At 39.3% G+C, this 24,896-nt stretch overlaps 1 protein-coding gene across 11 annotated transcripts in view; it reads left to right on the top strand.

The window, feature by feature from the left end:
• LOC143782270 (poly(rC)-binding protein 3-like) overlaps window positions 1-24,896 on the top strand; it is a 2,306,623-nt gene that overhangs the window by 2,000,248 nt on the left and 281,479 nt on the right. For all 11 annotated transcript variants that reach the window (XM_077269554.1, XM_077269555.1, XM_077269557.1 and 8 more), the window contains one exon: window positions 816-893. The gene's annotated coding sequence lies outside the window, so the exon portion shown is untranslated. The remainder of the gene's footprint in view (window positions 1-815; window positions 894-24,896) is intronic.

The raw sequence follows: 24,896 nt of genomic DNA, 5'->3' as shown, positions 1-24,896 counted from the left end.
AGCATCAATTGTTTAGGTACACTTGCGCTTAGTTTTTGAAGGAACATGACAGGTAAACTATTCCAAACATCTTGGAGAACTGACCACTGACCAGTTTTTGGAGGAGCTTGGTAGGGAAATTTTTCCAAACATCTTGGAGAACTAATCACAGATCTTTTGTAGATAAACTCTTATTGCAAGTCCTTGTGCAAATCTACATGTAATAAACACACAGATTCAGTGATATTCAGATTATTGCTTTATGGTGGCCATTTCATCATTTCCATGACTCCTTGTTCTTGTTTCTGCTTAATTTACTTCTTAATGACATCCACTGTATGCTTTTGTGTTGTTGTTCTGCTGCAGAATAAATGCTTAGCCAATCAGCTACCACCCTGCTGGTATTGCACAGTACAATATTTCAGGAAATGTTTTTCATTCTCCCTCTTCAATACTAAATAGCAGCCCAATTGGTAGGAACTACTGAATAACTGAAATATAGAAATACTAATAAATTGAAAAATTGTGCTAAAAATCAAATCTGTATTATCACAGCCCTAACCAACCAATCCCTCAACATTCAATTTACAAGGAGCCACTGTTGTGTGTAACACTCAAGCATTTATACCTGTCATGGACAACGCTCAAAAGTCCCTGAGTCATGCTATAAAATCACGACTGTCATATAAAGATCTAAATATTGAACTTTATGTGCATTATGTACATATTATTATATATCTTAACCATAGGAGCAAAAAATGGTTGAAACATATTTTATAGGATCTAAATCAGAACAGATTTTTCTATGTTTAAAGTGAAACCTCTTTTTTTTACAGAGAGAAATACTTTGGATTTTGGTGTTTTCTTGTCCTCTTCCTGTAGAAATAGAAGATTCCAATTCCGGAAGCAGACTGGTATGTAGGATGCTTTATTAATGAAATGCTAAATATGGATGTGTTAAAACACAATTGCTCCTTATTAGTGGATGTGTATTATTAGGTGTGTTAGGGTTGGCGGATTGCACTAAATAAAATAAATATTAAAGCGCAATCGCAACCTGGGGTCCACCGTGCAGAGATGCAAAACTTCTGCTAGTGAATAATGATGGAATACACGGCAAGCAATTACCCGTACACTCTGGGTTGAACACCACTCAGTGTGAACAGCACATGAAGTCGACTTGCATACAGAAATGAAACAGGTGCTTTGCAACTCAGCTGTGTCATCCGCACACAGAAATGAAAAAGATGCTCTGCAACTGAGCTGTGTCGCTCGCACAAAGAAATGAAAGAGATGCTCTGTATAATACCCTGACTAGGGTTGTGCTTGCTCTGGAACTCTACTGTGCTAACCGCACACATGTAGGAACCAGATGCTAAGCCAACGGCTAATTGCCCCCACTAATGCTAGCTGCCTGCCTATGTGTACAGTCCCAAGGCTAGACAGACACACAACACATGCAGACAGAGTGGTAGAGCATCCACTGGCAACAGCCACTCATAAATGATACTAGCGCACAGGCGTGCGCTTCTAAGAGTCTTTTATACACTAGACTCATGTCCTGATAGACAGGACCTTGCCCGTGGACCAATCCAGAGCTGCCACATCACCAGAAAAGCTGACATCCATTGATAAATGAGAAGACGCCACCTCACGGACATGCTCAGTAAGGTGATTTCTGGACTTAGACTCCAGAGCTTCAGGCTTTAGCTGCCTATCACTGGTTGCTATAGACTTGGCTGGAGAGCAAGCAGTAACCATATGAACACTGTGAGCCTGAGCAAGACGCTGGGACCGACGTCTATGCTGAGCAGTACCCACAGCGGCTGAGTCCGCATGGGAGACCACAGAGGCAGATAAGGCTTGTGATCTATTCCGTGCAGCGAGAGAATCCTGATGCCTAACAGATGTGTTTTGAAAACAGTCATATAATTTCATTTTATTTCAAAGAAAAAACTTGGATGGACTAATGTGTATGTCATATTGTTGTAGCTATATAGTCATAGCATATAGTTGGCACAATTTTGTGCATTTAAGTCACACCCAATTTTCTACAAGCTGCGCCTCTTTGCTAGATACATTTTAAAAAAGCCACTAATGATGTGCAAAAAGTGACAAACATGACAAATGTGCAAAAGGTATTTTTGCTTCAAATTGACCTTAATAAATGGCCAAAGTTTTTTCTTTGGCCATTGAGAGTAATGATAGGCTGTTACTTCCTGTGCTATAGAAATGACTTTTCAGCCATCATCTCCTTATCATCATGAAACAAATTACAACACCTTAGTGTGTAGTGGACATCACAGGATGTCACCATTCTTAATGCTTGATAGTCATAGTTAATCTTGATTCCATCCCTGTGCAATGACCTCTGCACCTGTTATAAAACTTGCCTACAAGACTCTCTTATAGAAGTCAATGAACATCTCCTGACTATTGTTGTCTACGGGCCCTGTGGCTAAAGTAATGCACGTATAGAATACTATTAACAGACAATCAGGCAAAATGGCTGCCCATGTAATCAGGTAAAAAAAAAGGTATGCCATCAGAAAAAAGCAGGAGAATATTTGCAAGTTTATGGTTTTATTAAATAAAAAAATGTGTAATACAATCCTTTTAAAGTCCCTTATCTCTACTTAGGAGGTCCTATTTAAATATAAGACTATTGAAATATGGTTTAATATAGTTTCATTTGCACTGTAAATTTGTTAGTATCCACTGTATTACAACCCTAATTATAAAAATGTTGAAACACGCTGTAAAATGTAATGAAAACAAGAAAGTAATTATTTAGAAATCTCTTACAGCCATATTTTATTCACAACAGAAGATGAAAACATTTCAAAAATTGAAAGTAAGACATTTTTATTTTTCATTTTTTTTAAATCAGCTCATTCAGAAATTTATGGCAGCAACATATCTCAAAAAAGTTAGGACAAGTCCATGTCTACCATTGTGTTTCATAACCTCTTCATTTTACAACAATCTGTAAATTTCTGTGAAGTGAGGAGACCAATTTCTAGAGTTTGAGACAGAAATGTTGTCCCATTCATGTCTGATGTAGGATTCTAGCTGCTCACCAGTGTCGGATCTTGTTTGCTGGATTTCTCATTTCGTAATGAGAATGTTTCCTATTGGTGAAAGGTCTGAACTTCAGGCAGGTCAGTTCATCACACAAACTCTTCTTTTAGAAATCCAAGCTGAAGCCAATTTGCAATGGATACAGTATGTGGTTTTCATATACTCTTGCTGAAATATGTAAAACATCCCTGAAATAGGTATGCTCTGGATGGGAGCAAACAATCAGTGAGGAAAACGGTTCACAGCTCTACATGTCCCATAAAAGCGTATTTTATTGAAGATCATTAGAAAGGTAATGTTCAGCATGAAAAGTCACAAGCAATCATTTGGGGCTATATACTTGGGCAGATGCGTTTCAAACCTTGCGGTTCTTAGTGATTGCATATCACATTGACATTAATATCGACCTTATATTCAACATCCTGCCTAGGTCAGGGGATCAAATACAGCCTATCATAAATACTGTTCCTACAATTTTTAGACAGTTTTTCACAGATTGGTGAACCTCTGACCATCTCTGCTTTTGAGAGCCTATGACTAAGAACTTTGTTCGAAATGCGTCAGGCGTTTAGGGGCCGCGTCCCCGCATGATGTTTTCTTTCTTGACATGAGAATAAAATACTGAAGATTTTATGAAGAGACACCTGGTGCTGTAACCTTTTTTTCCTTTTTTGCTATTGCTACTAAGTCGTATCCAGCCACTTGTTCCTGGCACCTGTGTTCATTTGGATTCCAGTGAGGCACCACTAATCCCTTCACCTGCTCCCTGTATGATGTTATTCGAATTGGGGTTTTACATCCTTTATGTTTAGCTCTTCATGTTTACTAATACATATAATTTACTCATAAATCTGTCATAAAAGTGTGAAGATGTTAAGGTAAAAGATGATTTTATAGTTGGCTTGCATATGCTATAAGTATTTTATATAAAATGCAGAAAAGTTTAAATAATCTGAATACTCATAAAAACTATGTCAGGCTTCCAAAGTAATAGTGCAACCTTTTCTACTGATCTAATAAATATTCTCTTCAATTAATGGGCAAACATTCCTATAGACAAATTATAAAATCTTGTTGAAAGCTTTTCCCAGAAGAGTGAAAGTAGTTATAGTTGAAAAGGGAGAGACCAACTCTATTCTAAAGTAGAAGAAAAAAAAAAAATGTGACAAAACCAGCTCACCTACTAGGCATTTGTTGTGGGGAAGCCCGGATGACGTGCAGTCTTCACGTGAGGCAATAGAACAAATAGAGGAGAAAATCCAGCTTCCAAAAATATCAAAATTTATTAAAGATAAAATCCAAAGTCCAAAAACATGGTTCACAGGAGAAGAAATAGCAGCAAGCTACATGTTTCGAACAATAAGTTCTTTTTCAAAGCTGCTCACCATGCACCAGAGTGAGGTTTAAATAGCAGCTGTGAAAATCACAGAAAATCACTCCACCACCTGATGCAGCAGTGATTATATACAATAAAAACGCAAAAATATCACAAAAAACATCACAAAAAAAACAAAGAAATATATAATATACATATGTGAAATATATAGTACAACTAGACAATGTGAATCTCTCAGTAATGAAACATGATTTCCTTGCGAGCATTTAAGCCCATGGGATGGCAAGTGTTAAGGTAAAACATCCAATAAGCTTCACGCGTCATAAGACGTCTCTTCAAGTCTCCTCCTCTGGCTGTCACTCCAAGCTTCTCAATGCCGACAACCCGAAGGAATGCAGTATTTCTTTGATGACTGGTGATAAAATGCTTAGAGGCATGAGACACAGAACGATTATTATTAGTGGACACAACAATATCAGTGATATGTTCAGAGATACGCGTCTTTAACATGCGAGTGGTACAACCTATGTAACTTAATTTGCATTTCATGCATGTTATCATATAAACCACATTCTTACTATTGCAGTTAATAAATTGCTGGATTTTATGTTCTTGTTTATCACTGCTATCAGTAAAAGAATGCGTGACAACGGAATGGGCACATGTGCGACATTTAGAAGCACCACAGTGATAAAAACCTATATGGTGTAACCATGTATGGGAGACTTTACTAGATTTAAATAGGCTGGGTGAGAGAATGTCAGACAAAGTAGTAGCCTTTTTTGCAATCACCTGACAGCCTGAAGATAGAATTTCAGAAATTATCTCGTCCTCATATAAAATAGGAATGTTTTTCAAGATAAGAGATTTAATATCGTTGTATTGAGGACTATATTTGATAGAGCAAAAGGTTTTTTGATTTTGATACACTTTTTTCTCCTTATTTTTTGATACCAGCATATCGCTGCGTTTTTTTTGTTGTACTATATTTTTAGCTCTATCAAGAGACCAATTAGAATAGCCTCTTTTTTCTAATTTTTTACAACACAGATCGGTCTCTTGCTTTAAAATACTAGCATCATTACAATTCCTGGTTATTCTGGTGAGCTCGCCCACTGGTATGGACTTTATTGTATGTCCAGGATGGCTGCTGGACGCATGTAAAATGCTATTGCCAGAAAGGGGTTTATGAAATGTGGAGGTGGTAATAACATGGCCCACAGTGCTGCACAGTGTCAAGTCCAAAAAAGAGATCATGTGCGGATTATGACTGCATGTGAAGCGAAGATTGAAGTCATTAGAATTGAGATGGACAAGAAACTCTGGTATGGCAGACACATCGCCACTCCAGATGAGGAGTAAATCGTCGATGTATCTACCATACCAGAAAATGTCCATTGCAAATGGGTTGCAATCCGAATAAAAAAACAATTCCTCCCAATATGACATTACCAAGTTAGCAACAGATGGTGAGTGTTTACCTCCCATAGAAACTCCTTTGCATTGGAGAAAGAACTGCTGATCAAAGGAGAAATAATTATGAGTCATTAAGAAAAAGATAACCTGTATAACATAATTGCACAAATCAATAGTGTAGTTACTGTACTTATGCAGATGAAATTCTAGTGCTTGAATGACAATGTTTTGTGGAATACAGGTATACAATGAAATGACATCACAACTTATCCATTGAAAACCATCACACCATGCAATATTAGAGAGCTGATGTAGAACATCTCTTGAGTCTCTCAAAAAACCTGGAACTCTCACAACCAATGGCTGTAGAAGAGAGTCAACCCATTGGCTTAGACGTTCTGTTAGAGAACCCATCCCTGATAATATAGGGCGCATTGGTGGAGGTGTAATACCTTTGTGTACTTTGGGTAAGCCATACATTGTAGGTATAGTGGGGCAATCAACCTTGAGATACTCAACATGTGTTCTGGTTAGAACACCCAAAGCTGCGCCTTCATCTATCAAGCTGAACAGTTCTTTTTTGTAAACCGATGTGGGATCTGAAGGCAGTTTTCTGTACGTTGTGGTGTCATTCAAGAGATTGTTCATCTGATCTTTATACATCAATGTGTCCATGACAACAATCAGGCCACCTTTGTCTGCCTTTTTTATAGTGATCTGGTCCATCTTTTTAATTTCCTGGAGAGCTCTGCGCTGCTTCCAATTTAAATTACCTTTATGTGTTCTATGCTGGACATGTGTGTCTAAAGATCTCAGATCTCGTTCAATGACAGCTTGAAATCTGTCCATGCAGTCAACACGTGATTGAATAGGATAAAATGATGGATTTTTTGTTACAAATTGATCAGCTTGATTTACATCTCGGTTTAAAGATACATTAGACCCATTCAAGTCATTCAGATTTCTCAAAAGACATTGTTCATTAAACGTAAGGTCACAAAATTCATTCCTGACAGCAGAGGTATCCACAATGGAGGTAGATTCCTGTTTGAAAAAATGTCTTTTGACTGTCAAATTACGAATAAATCTGTTGATGTCTATCAATGTATGAAATAAATCAAACCGTTGATCCGGTGCATATTTGAGTCCCAAGGACAACACTTGCAATTGTTCAACTGAGAGATCACAACTAGAAATATTTAAAATATTAGAAAAATCACCTGAAAAAGATGTTACTTTCTGTTGCGGGTAGCCATGCGAAAGTTTCCTGCGGTGTTTGCGGCCCACGCGCCTCTTGCGTTTTTTGAGTTAAATCTTCTTGGTCTACGGTAATAGGTGTTGGTGTTATCCACATTTTGATTGATGTTTTCATCACCACCAGTTTCAATAGACCCATTATCCATAGAATCCATGTCTGAGGAACTGAAAGAAACTCGGCGCTCAGATATATCAGAAGAATTAGTACGTTTCAGGATTGGGCGAGGGCTTTTGTGTGCTTTCTGCCATCTACCCCATTCATATACCTGATTTGTTTGATAATCTCTTAAGTCACGTTGAAATTTATTTTTCTTGCGACTCATGATTAAATCTTCTGTTTTCAATAAAGATATTTTTATATTTTTTAATTCCTCATTATATTTAATAGTGTCTTTATTTTCCAAGCTAGTTTTAATGTTGTTGATCTCTTATCTTGAAAAACATTCCTATTTTATATGAGGACGAGATAATTTCTGAAATTCTATCTTCAGGCTGTCAGGTGATTGCAAAAAAGGCTACTACTTTGTCTGACATTCTCTCACCCAGCCTATTTAAATCTAGTAAAGTCTCCCATACATGGTTACACCATATAGGTTTTTATCACTGTGGTGCTTCTAAATGTCGCACATGTGCCCATTCCGTTGTCACGCATTCTTTTACTGATAGCAGTGATAAACAAGAACATAAAATCCAGCAATTTATTAACTGCAATAGTAAGAATGTGGTTTATATGATAACATGCATGAAATGCAAATTAAGCTACATAGGCTGCACTACTCGCATGTTAAAGACGCGTATCTCTGAACATATCACTGATATTGTTGTGTCCACTAATAATAATCGTTCTGTGTCTCATGCATCTAAGCATTTTATCACCAGTCATCAAAGAAATACTGCATTCCTTCGGGTTGTCGGCATTGAGAAGCTTGGAGTGACAGCCAGAGGAGGAGACTTGAAGAGACGTCTTATGACGCGTGAAGCTTATTGGATGTTTTACCTTAACACTTGCCATCCCATGGGCTTAAATGCTCGCAAGGAAATCATGTTTCATTACTGAGAGATTCACATTGTCTAGTTGTACTATATATTTCACATATGTATATTATATATTTCTTTGTTTTTTTTGTGATGTTTTTTGTGATATTTTAGCGTTTTTATTGTATATAATCACTGCTGCATCAGGTGGTGGAGTGATTTTCTGTGATTTTCACAGCTGCTATTTAAACCTCACTCTGGTGCATGGTGAGCGGCTTTGAAAAAGAACTTATTGTTCGAAACATGTAGCTTGCTGCTATTTCTTCTCCTGTGAACCATGTTTTTGGACTTTGGATTTTATCTTTAATAAATTTTGATATTTTTGGAAGCTGGATTTTCTCCTCTATTTGTTCTATTCTAAAGTGGTTGTTCATTTTCAACTATTTTTAGTTTTTAGGCTGGGTAAAATTAAAAACATGCTTTACTTATCCTCTCTGGGCCCAGTGCCACCTTGTCCATCGCTTCTCAGGTCTTTGTTGATCAGCTGCAGCAGTGATGTCAATAGCACTGAAACTAATCACTGACCACAGCAACTCAGCCAATGTACATTGCATGAGCAGCTGAGCACCACTGAATGACTAGCTGCACCACTGTTGATGTGACTTCTCTACTGCAACTGACCAACAATACTTACAACAAGGGCCGAGGAGCAGTGATGGAGCCAGGAGCCCAAATAAAGGTTAGTTTCTTATTTTATGCATCAGCTTATGCACTTGTTAAAAGGAATAAACCCTTTCAAAGAAAAGATGTCATCAAGGGGTGTTGTTAACAGGTTAATAATGTAGAGAATACTCAAGATATGTGCAACATCCCCTTGGTGAATGCCATAAAAATTAGCACTAACTAAAAAGTCTCATATCTCCCATAATTCTATGGTAGATTTAAAAAAAAAAAAAAAACTACTTTTGACCTGGTGACTGGTCTCCTTCACTACATATGGATTTAAAATGGGATACCATAAAAGCTTTTGTAGGTGTAATGTTTAGGTGCCCAATACTTTTGTCCATACAGAGTATGCCCTTGTTAGAGAAGACCATAGTGATGCCAGGACTATCTGACAGTATTCTGTGTTACTTGGAACAATTCAGGGGCTTTTCTTATGTCACTGGCTGTGGGCATCTTAGATTATCTTGAGGTTATGAATAACATCACTTTTGGAAGTGTGGTAATAGTAATAAGGGATGAAGTTAAAGTTGAACCTATATCTAAAAATGTGATTATAACATGTGCAAGGCACCACTGGTATATTGTAGTGGGACTTGTAACACACTATACCTTTCTGACAGCTACAATGGGCAGTTTTATGTTTTTTTCAAGGTTCTTTTCTAGGATCCTAATTATTACCACAATAACATGAAAAAACAATGAGTTAATTATCCAATAGACAAGAGTCTTTGCTTTGCCATCAGTAATACGAGTTACCAGTCCTCTGTCACATCTGTATTCGAGCGTTTTCATTTCTTTCAGGATGGATTAAAAATAAACAGTAGTTTCCCTATCTCCTTGATCTATAGGTCACTTTGTCTTTTTGAGGCAGTGTACAAGTCAAATGAGTTAACAAGATCACCCTGATGGCAACTGTTACATTTTGTGTTCCTTTTTTGTCTTCCTAAAATATTTGGTAGCTTTTATTTAAACTGTCTGCAAAGAGAAGCAGCAGTTGCTGGAGGAGTCATAGAGCGCACGACAATAACACAGTGACATTGATACATCTCTTAATTCCTAGTTAAACATCCTGGTGCCAGAGCTGAATGGAACAGCATGCTCTGCAATCACTGTGTGGAAGAGGTGTACAATACCCCAGCCCTCCTCCAATGTCATAGGAAATGAAGAGGGGTGAGCCACCAATGCAAGGGCTTATTCAGCTTCTCCACGGCTCTTATTCACTTAAATGGAAACCTGTGTGATTCATTGCAGGGACGTGCAGGACAGCCAATAATTATGTCATTGAACAGGCTATTGAGATAATGTGCGAAATAAAATATGTGACTGAGCAAAAGTATTTCTGCTCTCCTCCTTCTTGTCACATTATTATTACAAAATCAGCTTTTTCATGGAAAGAGTTCATGCTGAAGAAAATTATAGTGGGGTACTTGAATACAGATTTAAAGCCCGCCTGGAAAAAAACATTCTCTGAAAAGATTTGTTTCCAGTGTTGGAATGATCACAGTATGCTGTGTCTCATGGAAGGCGCTGATCAGTGTGAGAAGCCTGAAATGTAACGTTATGGTCTATGGACACTACTATTGGGCTGTATGCTGGATATGTCTTTATAGGCCACCACTCAGTCACCGTTCTGCTTGTCATAGTGAGAAAGTTATATAATGGAATATGCTTTGTATTCTATGATTATTTTTTGGGTGATGAGAAGATGGTGAACGCCACACGGCTCATGTTTTTGCTGTTGATCTGGTTTAAGTACATCTAGCCTTTTGATACCCGGCTCTTCTCCAAGTTGAGATGTTGGACCTAGGTAGACACATTTTTTTACTGTATCTTTGAACAATGAAAACTCAAATCTTGCACTATTTACATTGCCATTAATGGAATGCTAGCACCAACTAGAAATGAAAAATCATTAGAAACGTCTGAAAATCTTCATTATGTCTCAAACTCCAACCCCAATCTCATCAGCCAAATTAGCAGAATTATATCGGCATCTTTGGGCAGAAAATAGACTTTTCAAAATGGAGTAAAGTCGCAAATGTTCTCACAAATATAGCATGTACAAGAATTTGTACACAAAAACTGCCACACAGCTGTTGATGATCCTTCCCCAAATAGTGTTTACTTTCCACTGTATAATGATCGCCCCTGAAACTGTTGTGATTTTATTTGAAGGAGAATCTATCATCGCATTCGTGCAACATGAGTCAGAACTTAGTTACACTATTGCAGGTATTGTTTAGGGCTCACTCAGATATCAATTGAGGCTGTTCACATGTCTGCCTATTTTTGCCGAGTGGTCCACACAAAAACACAAAGACGTGTGATTTTTAGACAAGTCTCATATCAAACTCACCATTGCAAGTCTATTGGTCCGTGAAAAAAATCAAACCTGGATACCAACCGTGTGCTGTCTGTTAGTCACATTCTGCTTGATAGAACTTTAAGAAACTTCAGTTTTTTCATATGAGAAAAACTGATTCAACTCTGATGTTAAAAACAGATCACCCTGACCAAACTCATGAAAAATCTGATAAAAAACACTGATGAGTAGATGGTGAACTGATTTTTGTGTATGACAAAATCACTGGTATTTGAATGATCCCATACTCCGAAACACTCAGGGGTTTCATAGAGAATAGACTTTGAAAAGATGGAAAATCACTATGTGTCTCGTCTGACTAATCCAACACAGGTCAGGTGCCCATCCAAGTTATCCCAACGCTGATTCCTATGACTGACAGGTCTCTCCGGGAGTATATACTTGTCTGAGAGACCTGTCAGTCAAAGGGATTGAGGCACAGAGAAGCCAGACAGGGACCTGCCTTGGACTAGTCAGCCAAGGCTCATAGTCTCTGGTTAGCTTTTCACAGTATGCTTACACACGTGGTCAAAATTGTTGGTACCCCTTGTTTAATGACAGAAAAAACCACAATGGTCACAGAAATAACTTGAATCTGACAACAATAATAATAAATAAAAAATCTATGAAAATAAACAAATGAAAGTCAGACATTGCTTTTCAACCATGCTTCCACGGAATTTAAAAAAAAATAAAGCTCATGAAAGAGACCTGGACAGAAATGATGGTACCCTTAACTTAATATTTTGTTGCACAACCTTTTTAGGCAATCACTGCAATCAAACGATTCCTGTAACTATCAATAAGACTTCTGCACCTCTCGACAGTTATTTTGGTCCACTCCTCAAGAGCAAACTGCTCCATTTGTCTTATGTTTGAAGGTTGCCTTTTCCAGATGGCATGTTTCAGCCCTTTCCAAAGATGCTCAATAGGATTTAGGTCAGGGTTCATAGAAGGGCACTTCAGAATAGTCCAATGTTTTCCTCTTAGCCATTCTTGGGTGTTTTTAGCTGTGTGTTTTGGGTCATTATACTGTTGCAAGATCCATGACCTGCAACTAAGACCAAGCTTTCTGACACTGGGCAGCACATTACTCTCTAGAATCCCTTGATAGTCTTGAAATTTCATTGTACCCTGCACAGATTCTAGACACCCTGTGGCAGATGCAGCAAAGCAGCCCCAGAACATAACAGAGCCTCCTCCATGTTTCACAGTAGGGACAGTGTTCTCTTCTTGATATGCTTCATTTTTCCATCTGTGAACATAGAGCTGATGTGCCTTGCCAAAAAGTTAAATTTTTGTCTCATCTATCCATAGGATATTTTACCAGAAGCTTGTGGCTTGTCAACATGTAGTTTGGCAAATTCCAGTCTGGCTTTTTTTGATTTATCTTTTTTCAACAATGGTGTCCTCCTTGGTTGTCTCCAATGAAATCCACTTCGGCTCATACAACAACGGATGTTGCAATCTGACACCGATGTTCCTTCAGCTTGAAGTTCACCTTTTATCTGTTTAGAAGTATTTCTGGGCTCTTTTGTTACCAATTGTATTATCCATCTCTTTGATTTGTCATCAATTTTCCTCCTGCGGCCATATCCAGGGAGATTGCCTACAGTCCCATGGATCTTAAATTTCTGAATAATATGTGCAACTGTAGTCACAGGAGCATCAAGCTGCTTGGATATGGTCTTATAACTTTTACCTTTAACATGTTTGTCTATAATTTTCTTTCTAATCTGCTGAGACCACTCTTGCCTTCGCTTCCTCTGGTCCATGTTGAGTGTGATACACACCATGTCACCAAACAGCACAGTGAGTATCTGTAGCCCTATATACAGGCCCACTCACTGATTCCAAGATTGTCGACACCTGTGATACTACAGTAGTTAGTGGACACATCTTGATTTAACATGTCCCTTTTGTCACATTATTTTTAGGGGTTCGATCATTTCTGTGCAGGCCTATTTCATGAGTCTTATTTTTTTTTAAAAAAAAATTTAAATGTCTGACTTTTATTTGTTAATTTTCATAGATCTTTGATTTATTATTACTTTTGTCAGAATCAAGTTATTTCTGTGACTATTGTGGGTTTTTCTGTCGTTAAACGAGGGGTAACAACAATTTTGACCATGTGTGTACCTGATGGCAATCGTACAGTGAGTGTCTGATTCATGATTGCCCTGGTTTGGTCAACATGAATCTGGTGACAGGTTATTTTTAATGGAAACCAGTAGAAAGTAAAGAAACTGTTTAGTTTGCAAGAAACATGAAAATATTTTAATATCTTAGTAACAATTAATTACAATTAAAAGCCAAAGCTTTTTGCAGGTTAGTAAACAATGCTCTTGCTATATGTTCAGAACATTTTAAAGAATGATTATTGTCCTAAATATCTCTATAATGCACCTTTTGTTACTGTTAGAAGCTCAGAATGACTATATTCTATATTTTTATATTACAGAAATCACTGTAGCCATTAAGAGCACCATACAGATTAGGTGACTGTTCAGCTGGCAAGCATTAGATCATTTGCCTGGCAGAAACAAACATTTTTAGCACACCCAAAAAATGTATATTATCAAGACTAACTTTGCTGAGGCCAAGCACATGTGGCTCTCTCATAATAAATACTGATGTTTGGGGCAATGTCAGATAATTTACAGTTTACATTCAGCTGGATGCAAGGACTACGGGAGACCATAGATTCACCTTAGAGATCAGAAAAACAAAGTTAATAATTTTCTCTTATGGGACAACCCCTCTTACCGCCCTAGACAACCACAGCAACAAAGATTATATTTGTGTCCTGGCTGCTGGTGCCACATGCAGCAAAAATGCGAATTTATATAGGTGTCTCTAATTGCAGATCACACTGCATAGTGCTCTGTCATTAAAGCGATCACGCTGACAGTGTTACCCCATCCTAATGAGGTGCGAGGAAGCTGAGGTGATCACAAATAATTCTAAATACAGCACAAAATTAACACTGTATTTCAAGTGATACTCAAATGCAGGAAGCTTTCTTTCAGCACTTGGTCACTTGCCATGGTAATGACGCAATGATGTCACTGCGGAGCAAATGCTGTGGCTATTGATAATGGTAATATAATGGCCCGCTTCCGATAAATCCAGTAAAAGTACAAACAAAATAATTAATGCTGTTAAAAATATACACATTAATAAACATTTAAAATTCATAGAAAATATTACTTATTACTTGTTTCATCTGCTCACAAACATGCAATAAAAAATAATTAGGCGCAGATTGTTTGCACTCGTTTAGGGTGGTTTCACACTTGCGTTTTTGTCTGCAGCGTTTTTTTCCCTATATTTAACATTGAAAACGCATGCGTTTTTTTTGTACGCGTTTGGTCGCGTTTTCAATCGCATGCGTTTTTTTACTGCATGCGTTCATTTTCAGAAATGCTACTTGTAGTATTTTTGAGAGGCTTTTTTTGCGGCAAAAAAATGCATTGCTGTCTATGTAAACGCATGCATTTTTAAGCACATGCGTTTGTTTGCGTTAAAAACGCATGCATTTTTATAGAAAAAAAACAGAAAACACACTGAAAAGTCACCCACCACCATCAAGGTGATAAAGGGATCCAAACCCTAACCCTACCCCTAACCTCACGCCTAACCGTTTAATGAACATTTTCTGACAGTCATAGTGCCACGTATTTCAGTGCCAAGTCTTTCAGTGCCACGTATTTAAGTGCCACGTACTATAAATACTAGAACTACGTGGTTATACGTGGCACTGAAATATCGTGGCACGTAAATACGTGGCACTTAAATGCGTGGCACTGAAATACGTGGCACTGAAATATCATGGCATTTACATGAAATCCGTGGCACTTAAATATGTGGCACTTATATACGTGGCACTTAAATACGTGGCACTTATATACGTGGCACTTAAATACGTGGCACTTTTATAAGTGGCACTTATATACGTGGCACTTAAATACGTGGCACTTATATACGTGGCACTTAAATACGTGGCACTTATATACGTGGCACTTATATACGTGGCACTTAAATACGTGGCACTTATATACGTGGCACTTAAATACGTGGCACTTATATAAGTGGCACTTAAATACGTGGCACTTATATACGTGGCAATTAAATACGTGGCACTTAAATACGTGGCACTGAAATACGTGGCACTTAAATACATGGCACTTAAATACATGGCACTTATATACGTGGCACTTAAATACGTGGCACTTATATATGTATATATGTATATAAACGTATTTCAGTGCCACGTATTTCAGTGCCACGTATTTCATTGCCACATATTTCAGTGCCACGTATTTCAGGTTAGGGTTAGGGGTAGGGGTAGGGGTAGGGTTAGGGGTAGGGTTAGGAGTAGGGTTAGGGGTAGGGTTAGGGGTAGGGTTAGGGTTAGAGTTAGGGTTTTTTGGTTTTTTCTTGTTTTCTTGTGTTTTTCTATAAAAACGCATGCGTCTAAAAAACATATGCGTTTTACCGCGTTTACATGCGTTTTTTCACACATGCGTTTTTTTTAAAAACGCATGCAGATAAAAACACAAGTGTGAAACCAGCCTTACACATCCCCTATGCTACCTAGGGCCTCATTCTGACGTGAATTTTCATGTACATGTTCTATCAGTTCTATCTACCCATTACATGCTAATGGGATGTTCACATGTCCGTGGTTTTTTGCAGACTGTGTCTCATGGACACATGTCCACCTTTGACCTGAATCTTGGATGGAAATTACCCATATAAGTCTATGGATTTGTGAAAATCACATGCAACACTTTGATGTCATCAGTCTGTATGTCGCCTGCCCAGGATTATAATTACAATGAATAGGAGAAGCTTTGTCATTAATTTGTCACTGATAATAAAACCTGACGCACTGACCAAATGCTGATGTTTATTGCAATGCTTATATGAAAAATCCATGAGGTCTTAATGAGACCTAACTACAGCAGGCACCCGATAAACAAATCAGAGATCTCTGATCTTGGGCATTATTGCAAGGATGTAAATGGAACAAAATACAAGTATTTTATATCATTATTCACCAAAGAGTGCTAGAATTATTTTGTGACAAATTTCCCAAAACATAAATTGAATTAAATTGAATTTCCCAATTTTAAAAATATTTATAGTATAATCTACTATATAATTGTCTAAGGGTCACTTCCGTCTGTCTGTCTTTCTGTCTGTCTGTCTGTCTGTCGCGGAAATCCCAAGTCGCTGATTGGTCGCTGCAAAACAGCCACGACCAATCAGCGACGGGCACAGTCCGGCGGCAAAATGGCCGCTCCATACTCCCCTCCAGTCAGCGCTCACACAGGGTTAATTGCAGCGCTAACAGACCGCGTTATGCCGCAGTGTAACGCACTGCGTTAACGCTGCTATTAACCCTGTGTGACCAACATTTTACTATTGATGCTGCCTATGCAGCATCAATAGTAAAAAAGATCTAATGATAAAAATAATTAAAAAATAAAAAATTGTGATATACTCACTGTCTGTCGGCCCCTCGGATCCAGAACAGGCCTTTCCCGCTCCTCGCGACACTTCGGTGACCGCTCCATGCATTGCGATATCACGAGATGATGACGTAGCTGTCTCGTAAGACCGCTACATCATCATCTCGAGAGGCCGCAATGCACTCTTGAGACCGGAGCGCGCGAGGAGCGTCGGTAACCGCTTCGCCTGGATCCAGGGGCCAACGGAAGGTGAGTATATAACTATTTTTTATTTTAATTCTTTTTTTAACAGGGATATGATGCCCACATTGCTATATACTACGTGGGCTGTGCAATATACTATGTGGGCTGTGCAATATACTATGTGGCTGTGCAATGTACTACGTGGGCTGGGCAATATACTACGTGGGCTGTGCAATATACTACATGGGCTGTGCAATATACTATGTGGCTGTGCAATATACTACATGGGCTGGGCAATATACTACGTGGGCTGTGCAATATACTACATGGGCTGTGCAATATACTGCATGGGCTGTGCAATACACTGCATGGGCAGTGCTATATACTACGTGGGCTGTGCTATATACTAAGTGGACTGTGCAATATAGTACATGGGCTGTGCAATATACTACGTGGGCTGTTCTATATACTACATGGGCTGTGCTATATACTGCATGGGCTGTGCAATATACTACGTGGCCTGTGCAATATACTACATGGGCTGTGCAATATACGGCATGGGCTGTGCTATATACTACATGGGCTGTGCAATATACTATGTGGGCTGTGCAATATACTATGTGGGCTGTGCAATATACTACGTGGCTGTGCAATATACTACGTGGGATGGGCAATATACTATGTGGGCTGTGCAATATACTACATGGGCTGTGCAATATACTATGTGGCTGTGCAATATACTACATGGGCTGGGCAATATACTACGTGGGCTGTGCAATATACTACGTGGGCTGTGCAATATACTGCATGGGCTGTGCAATATACTACATGGGCTGTGCAATATACTATGTGGGCTGTGCAATATACCATGTGGGCTGTGCAATATACTGAGTGGGCTGTGCAATATACTACGTGGGCTGTGCAATATACTGCGTGGGCTGTGCAATATACTGCGTGGGCTGTGCTATATACTGCGTGGGCTGTGCAAAATACTACGTGGCCTGTGCAATATACTACATGGCCTGTGCAATACACTATGTGGGCTGTGCAATATACTACATGGGCTGTGCAATATACTATGTGGGCAGTGCAATATACTACATAGCTGTGCTATATACTACGTGGGCTGTTATACACTACATGGCCTGTGTTATACACTACGTGGCCTGTGTTATATACTGTGTGCATGGGCTGTTATATACTGTGTGGCTGTGTTATATGCTATGTGGGCTGTTATATGATCCGTGGGCTGTGCTATATACTATGTGACTGTGCTATATACTATATGGCTGTGCTATATACTTCGTGGCCGTGCAATATACTACGTGGCTGTGCAATATACTACGTTTCTGTGCTATTTACTATGTGGGCTGTTATATACTACGTGGCTGTGCTATATACTAGGTGGCCAGCTGCGAACAATCAGCGACAGGCGCAGTCCACGAATTGGCGTGGGATTTGAACCACGCTTCGCTAATTGGTCGCGGCCGTCCGAATCCTGTGTATTCAATGTATTATTCTAAAATCTTCATAAATAAACTACATACATATTCTAGAAGACCCGATGCATTAGAATCGGGCTAACATCTAGTATGGTATAAAAATAAAAATGTCACCTTTTGCTAGCTTCACATGAATATATTTTTGGTCTTTGTGGAAAATGGAGCACACACAGACAGCACATGGTTAAATGTTAGGGTATGTGCACATGTTACAGATTCGTGTGCGGATTTTTCCGCGCAGATTCTGAAAAATCCACAGGTAAAACGCCATGCGTTTTACCTGTGGATTTACCGCTGTTTTTGTGTGATTTTCACCTGTGTTTTTACACCTGCGTTTCAGCACGGTATTTTCCGCAGCATGTGCACAGCGGATTTGGTTTTCCATACGTTTACATGGTACTGTACAACACATGGAAAACTGCTGCAAATCCGCAGCGTCAAATCCGCAACGTGTGCACATAGCCTAAATCAATATTGTAGTACGCATGCATGTTTTTGTCACCGCCAGTGAGTGCAGGCGCTAATTCATCAGGTAATGTAACCAATTGTAATGGATCCATTGCAATTATTAATGTAGGAATCAACACTAGGCCTTGTATAACTTTTTAATTACTGATGTACAAAAATGGGTGCCATATGCATGAAAATACATTTTCAGGAAGAATAACAGAAGAATGGAACAAAGCAGATTTCTTGGCTAAAATGTTTTAGGATTAATTCTTCAGGGAGTGTATTAATACTAACAAGTTGATACAGCTGACAGGTCCTCTTAAATGATAAAATCTCAGATCCTCTGCAGTAGGGATACAATGTAGAGCGATGGGATTTATCCATAGATTTTGCAGAAATGGGCAATATCAAAGAAAACTTTGATACTGGCCATTAGCCCTTGAGATTGATGCCAGAATCAACAGCATGAGAGGCACTCTTTGTGTCATGAACATAAGTTCTGATGGCTTAATTGGACAGCCAAGGACCTAACAAAGATGTCCAGCAGGACTGTTCTGAATCAATTATTATTAGTCTAAGTTCACACACATATGTTCTTTACTCAGACATGCACAAATACGTAACAGACCATGTCTTTGTTCACATCTGCCAAAGTGACTCCATCAGACTCCTTCTGGACTCTTTTGGGGTTTCCTTTGGAATCCCTGATACATTCTTCAGCAAAGAGCACTGTTTATGTGTCAGGTTTTCCGAGCATGCTTGGGTGGTCTCCGAGTATCTTGAGTGTGCTCGTAGATTATTTTTGTGTCCCCTGCAGCTGCATAATTTGCGGCTGTTAGACAACCGGAACACATGCTGGGATTGCCTGTCTGTTAGGGAATCCACACATGTATTCAAGCTGTCTAGCAGCCGCAAATCATGCAGCTGCGGGGACTCAAACATAATCTACGAGCATGCCCAAGGTACTTGGAGAACATCTGAGCATGCTCGGAAAACTCAAGTAACGACCACATTCAATCATCACTAGTGTGAACCTACCTAAGGTTTACTGTAACATCGGCTTATGCCTATGACATATACTGGTCATAATGCAATGCATACAGTAATAAATATTTCTATATGTAATAAAAATGTAGGACAAAAGTAATTGAAGCCTAATTGGGCAGCATGTGTCAGGCACCAGCTATATGATCACAGTCAGGTATGTTGTCTCTGAAACGCTGCAGTGTTTCAGAGAAAAACATACTGTAATAGCTTCTGAGGACTGAGCTGTGCTGTGAGCTAGTCTTACAGGTGGGTCCCCGCCCGCTGACAGTAACTGACAATCATCTGCCTGCATTTGTGTATAGTAAGAGACTAGTCAGTCACTGTTAGTGAGTGGGGAGGAACCGCCAGGGAGCCGCCTGTACAACTAGTCACCCACGCTGCTCTGTCCCCGACAGCTATGAAAAGTATGGAATGCCGCAGCGTTTCAGAGACAAACATGTCTAGCTTTGATCATAAAGCTGTGGCTGATACGTGCTGCCTAAGGTTTGGACATCATGTATCAGCTCTCAGGTTCCCTTTTAATAAAACAAACAGTAAAAAATGTATTTAAAAAAAAATCTGATCAAAATTACCTAAAAAAAATAAAAAAGACCTAAACAATTATGCATATTATCTGTCCCTTTCCATAAAATAAATTTGTTTGCTCAGTGAATGGCCTAATCAAAATACAAGAAAGATAATCTGAAAGATAAAATTAGCCATATCTGTCCTTTATCAGACAAAACATCGCCACCCTAAAGACCACTTGTAAAACCAGTCAAGAGAGGATACCCTCAAGAAAAGAAATTGTAATCTTGGTTACACAGCAAGGCTCAGATTCCCAGAAACCTGCCATAGAAAAGTTTAGAAACCATTTACTTTCTAGTAAAGGAGTATTCTGCTCACTGAGCAGACGCTCAATGGGATAGATGAGGGGGGATGGTAGGATGGAGCTGCAGGACAGTGAAGCAGCAAGCTGGGTGACTGTTAGAAGGCGGGGTAGAGGGAAGAGTGCCAGGGAGGCTAGTCCTGATCTGGCAGACATCAATAAGTTTGCTAAGTTGGCAGATGAGGGGGGTGCCAGTACAGGGATAGCACTGCTGCAGCCGGGCATGTCCTCTGAAAGCCGGAGGAGTGACTGCTACAGTAAGGAGGGAAATAGGAGTGCAGCGCAGGCCAGACAGGTGCTGGTAGAGGGGGGACTCAATTATTAAGGGAACAGAGAGGGCAATCTGTCACAAAGACAGGGATCGTCGAACGGTGTGCTGCCTTCCTGGCGCTCGAGTCCGACACATTGCTGATCGGGTTGACAGATTACTGGGAGGGGCTGGTGAGGACCCAGTGGTCATGGTGCACAAATTACAAAGTTAGAGGTAGGTGGAAGGTCCTTAAAGATGATTTCAGGGAAATAGGCTTCAAGTTGAAAGCAAGGACCTCCAACGTGGTATTTTCCGAAATACTGCCTGCACCACGTGCCACGCCAGAGAGGCAACGGGAGATTAGGGAGGTTTATAAGTGGCTCAAGAATTGGTGTAGGAAGGAGGGGTTTGGGTTCCTGCAGAACTGGGTCGACTTCTCAGTTGGCTATAGGTTCTACGCTAGGGATGGGCTGCACCTCAATGGGGAAGGTGCAGCTGTGCTGGGGGAGAAAATGGCTAAAAGGTTGGAGGAGTGTTTAAACTAGGGATTGGGGGGTTGGGTCTTCATTTTATAGGAGGGGAAGATAGTGCAGATAGAGACCTGGGCACAAATAAGGTGGCATGGGGAGTGGGGTTAGAACAATTAATAATTTAAGAAAGAATAGAGGTACAGAGAGATACATAAAGTGCATGTATACTAATGCCAGAAGCCTCACCATCAAAATGGACGAATTAGAATTAATGTTGTTGGAGCATAATTATGACATGGTGGGGATATCTAAAACATGGCTGGATGAGAGCCATGACTGGGCTGTTAACTTACAGCGTTATAGTCTGTTCGTAAATGACCGAATGGATAAGCGAGGGGGAGGTGTGTGTCTATATGTAAAATCATCCTTAAAACCCATCCTGCGTGATAATATAGGTGAATCTAATGAAAATGTAGAGTCCCTGTGGGTGTAGATAAGGGGAGGGGGGAAAATAATAAATTACCGATAGGGGTTTGTAATAAGTCTCCAAAAATAATAGAAGCAATGAACAATATCCTCATAAAGCAAATAGATGAAGCTACGACTCAAGGAGAAGTAATTATTATGGGGGACTTCAACTACCCTGAAATAGATTGTGGAACAGAAACCTGCAGTTCCAGCAAAGGTAATCGGTTTTTAACAACTATGAGAGACAACTACCTTTCACAACTGGATCTGGACCCAACAAGAAAGGGGGCACTGCTAGACCTAATATTAACCAACAGGCCAGACCGCATAGCAAATATAAGGGTTGGCGGTCACTTGGGGAATAGTGATCACAAAATAATACGTTTTCATGTCTCCTTTAATAAGATGTGTAGTAGAGGGGTTACAAGGACACTAAACTTCAGGTGGGCAAATTTCCAATGGATGAGAGATGATCTTGGTGCAATTAACTGGGACGATATCCTGAGACATAAAAATACACAAAGAAAATGGGAGACATTTATTAGCATCCTGGATAGGACCTGTGCACAGTATATACTGTATGGGAATAAACATACTAGAAATAGGAGGAAACCAATATGGCTAAATGAAGCTGTAAGGGGTGCAATAAGTGACAAAAAGAAAGCATTTAGAGAAATAAAGGAAGTAGGTAGTGACGAGGCATTAAATAAATACAGAAAATTAAATAAATTCTGTAAAAAGCAAATCAAGGCAGCAAAGATTGAGACACAGAGACTCATTGCCAGAGAGAGAAAAAATAATCCCCAAATATTCTTTAACTACGTAAATAGTAAGAAACTAAAAAATGATAGTGTTGGCCCCCTTAAAAATAGTCTGGGTGAAATGGTGGATGAGGATAAGGAAAAAGCCAATATGCTAAATGACTTTTTTTTCATCAGTATTTACACAAGAAAATCCCATGGCAGACAATATGATCAGTGATAACAAAAATTCCCCATTAAATGTCACCTGCTTAACCCAGCAGGAAGTACGGTGGCGTCTAAAAAATCACTAAAATTTACAAATCTCCGAGCCTAGATGGGATACACCCCCGAGTACTGCAGGAATTAAGTACAGTCATTGATAGACCATTATTTTTAATCTTTAAAGACTCCATAATAACAGGGTCTCTACCACAGGGCTGGTGTATAGCACATGTGGTGCCAATATTCAAAAAGGGGACAAAAACTGAACTAGGTAATTATAGGCCAGTTAGCTTAACCTCTATTGTGGGTAAAATCCTGGAGGGTATTCTAAGGGATGCAATTCTGGAGTATCTGAAGAGGAATAACTTCATGACCCAATACCAACATGGATTTACTATGGACTGTTCCTGTCAGACTAATCTGATCAATTTCTATGAATAGGTAAGTTCCGGACTGGACCAAGCTTTTGATACGGTGCCACACAAAAGGTTGATACATAAAATGAGAATAAAAGGGATAAGGGAAAATATGTGTAAGTGTGTTGAGAGCTGGCTCAGGGATAGGAAACAAAGGGTGGTTATTAATGGAGCACACTGAGACTGGGTCGCGGTTAGCAGTGTGGTACCACAGGGGTCAGTATTGGGCCCTCTTCTTTTTAACATATTTATTAATGACCTTGTAGGGGGCATACAGAGTAGAATTTCAATATTTGCAGACAACACTAAACTCTGCAGGGTAATCAATACAGAGGAGGACAATTTTATATTACAGGATGATTTATGAAAACTAGAAGCTTGGGCTGATAAATGGCAAATAAGCTTTAATGGGGATAAATGTAAGGTCATGCACTTGGGTAGAAGTAATAAGATGTATAACTACTGTATGTGCTTAATTCTAAAACTCTGGGCAAAACCGTCAATGAAAAAGACCTGGGAGTATGGGTGGATGACAAACTCATATTTAGTGGCCAGTGTCAGGCATCTGCTACAAAGGCAAATAAAATAATGGGATGCATTAAAAGATCATAGATGCTCATGAGGAGAACATAATTTTACCTCTATACAAGTCACTTGTGCGACCACACTTAGAATACTGTGCACAGTTCTGGTCTCCGGTGTATAAGAAAGACATAGCTGAACTAGAGCGGGTGCAGAAAAAAGCGACCAAGGTTATTAGAGGACTGGGGGGTCTGCAATACCAAAATAGGTTATTACACTTGGGGCTATATAGTTTGGAAAAAGAAGGCTAAGGGGTGATCTGATCTTATTTTAATGTATAAATATATGAGGGGACAGTACAAAGACCTTTCTGATGATCTTTTTAATCACAGATCTGAGACAGGGAGCATAGGGGGCATCCTCTACGTCTGGAGGAAAGAAGGTTTAAGCATAATAACAGACGCGGATTCTTTACTGTAAGAGCAGTGAGACTATGGAACTCTCTGCCGTATGATGTTGTAATGAGTGATTCATTACTTAAATTTAAGAGGGGACTGGATGCCTTTCTTGAAAAGTATAATGTTACAGGTTATATATACTAGATTCCTTGATAGGGTGTTGATCCAGGGAACTAGTCTGATTGCCGTATGTGGAGTCGGGAAGGAATTTTTTTCCCCAATGTGGAGCTTACTCTTTGCCACATGGATTTTTTTTGCCTTCCTCTGGATCAACATATTAGGGCATGTTAGGTTAGGCTATGGGTTGAACTAGATGGACTTAAAGTCTTTCTTCAACCTTAATAACTATGTTACTATGTTAGTGTCTAGTGTTTAGTGTCTTTGCTATGCCAACACCATTTGAAATGTAAAATACACAATTTGGATAGCATGCTTTGTTTTTAACAGCATATAACAGCTAGGAGGTCACTATAAATCCTTCAATGTCACCCATCAAATATGCACTTCTAATCAATGCTCCTTTTCTATATGGGTCCTCTTATTTGATATGACAAGTTTCAACAATCGTTACTCCGTGCACATCTCAATGGTCATCTTATATGTCTGGATCGTTTACAATTACAACATACAAGTCATCCGCACAGTTTTGTCTTCAGCATAAAAAGCATTTTGAATTAGTTTGGGAGCT

This window comes from Ranitomeya variabilis, chromosome 6, assembly GCF_051348905.1.
Source record: "Ranitomeya variabilis isolate aRanVar5 chromosome 6, aRanVar5.hap1, whole genome shotgun sequence".
Classification (NCBI taxonomy): Eukaryota; Metazoa; Chordata; class Amphibia; order Anura; family Dendrobatidae; genus Ranitomeya; species Ranitomeya variabilis.
The sequence above is the reverse complement of the archived record's forward strand: the minus strand, read 5'-3'. Positions and strand labels throughout refer to the sequence as shown.